Here is a 1,564-nt window from a genome sequence, read left to right as displayed (position 1 = left end):
ATGCCGGGCACCTATGAGAATGAGACCCCATGGTACCCCCTATATATACATATTGCACAAAGAGCTTGGTGACAGGAACAGACATTGATTTCCCTGATGATGCATAATTTTTGGACACACACGACTTGGGGGCGAGGGGACACGGGAGTGGGGCGCCAATGGGGGGCGTTTTGGCCCCATTTTCGTCAAGAGCGGGCGTCTTGGCCATGCCTTGAGCGTGCCAGCCTCGAGAGCCTTGGGCGTTGGACACCCTTGGGGCGCCAATGGGCAGCAGTCCCATGGTTCCCCTATATATACATATTATACAAAGAGCTTGGTGACAGGAACAGACATTGATTTGCCCAAGGATGCATAATTGTGCGAAATCGTCCATAACTCGCTCGAATTAATTCGGATTGACACAAAATTTTGTAGGGATGCTTTTTATTATAAATGAAAAGCTTTGAAATAAATAAAAAAAAAAAAACAAAATGTCATGTTTGAGGCGTAAATGTTTGTGTCCTATCCTTGGTCATGCCTTGAAGCGATGGTTCCCTACTTGTTGGAATGTCGCTCAAATCAAGTAGGAATGCCATTGAAAATTTGTGTGGGTCGTTGTTAACATAGACGAATGGACTTGAAATGAAAATATATCATATTTGGGTGTTTGTCCCTGTCGCCTGGTGATAGGCAGGCAGATAAGGCTTTTAGGTATTCATAAGTGGCTTAGATGAACTCGAAAGAACACGAGTTGATCGGATTGGAACTCATATATTCAATTTACTATGTACTAAGTAGGAACTACACTTTGCTCCCTTCATCGTTTGACTTGCTTAGAAATCTGCTCATGGTTTGTCAAGGCCCCTTGTTCCTTAGACCGATGAGGATGGGATTGGGTTGCTCATGGGCATGTGTGTGGCAAGATGCCTTGTTCCATTGGTCGTTCATGGGTGTTCGTGTACGAAGTAAACTTGTTCCCTTGGTCGTTCATGGGGTTGTGTGTGGGAAGAAGCCTTCTTCACTTGGTCGTTCATGTGTGTTTGTTTGGGAGGTAGCCTTGTTCCCTTGGTCGTTCATGGGAATGTGTGTGGCAATACGCATTGTTCCTTGGTCGTTCACACCCTTGTTCCCTTGGTCGTTCATGGGTCTGTGTGTGGGAAGAGGCTTTGTTCCCTTGGGTAGCCTGCTTGCCTTGCCAGCCCCGTATGCATTGTTCCCTTGGTCGTTCGTGGATGGGTTTGTGCGTGGCAAGGTTGCCTTGTTCCCTTGGTCGTTCATGGGCATGTGTGTGGCAAGGTGCCTTGTTCCCTTGGGTGGCTTGCCTTGCCAGCCTCGCTTGCTTAGGTTTCCCAACACACCTGTCGGGCACCAAGGGTGGTATTAGTCCCCATGTACCCCCTATATATACATAATGCACAAAGAGCTTGGTGACAGGAACAGACATTGATTAGCCCGAAGATGCATAATTCCCAACACCATGCCTTGTTCGTCATACACGCTTCTGGGCACCAAGTGGTGGTAGTCCCCCATGGGCATTTGTGTGGCAAGGTTGCCTTGTTGCCTTGGTCGTTCGTGGGCATGTGTG

Source organism: Lactuca saligna, unplaced genomic scaffold (genome assembly GCF_052625555.1).
Source record: "Lactuca saligna cultivar CGN05327 unplaced genomic scaffold, ASM5262555v1 scaffold_440, whole genome shotgun sequence".
In the NCBI taxonomy this organism is placed as follows: Eukaryota; Viridiplantae; Streptophyta; class Magnoliopsida; order Asterales; family Asteraceae; genus Lactuca; species Lactuca saligna.
Note: the sequence above shows the minus strand (reverse complement) of the source record.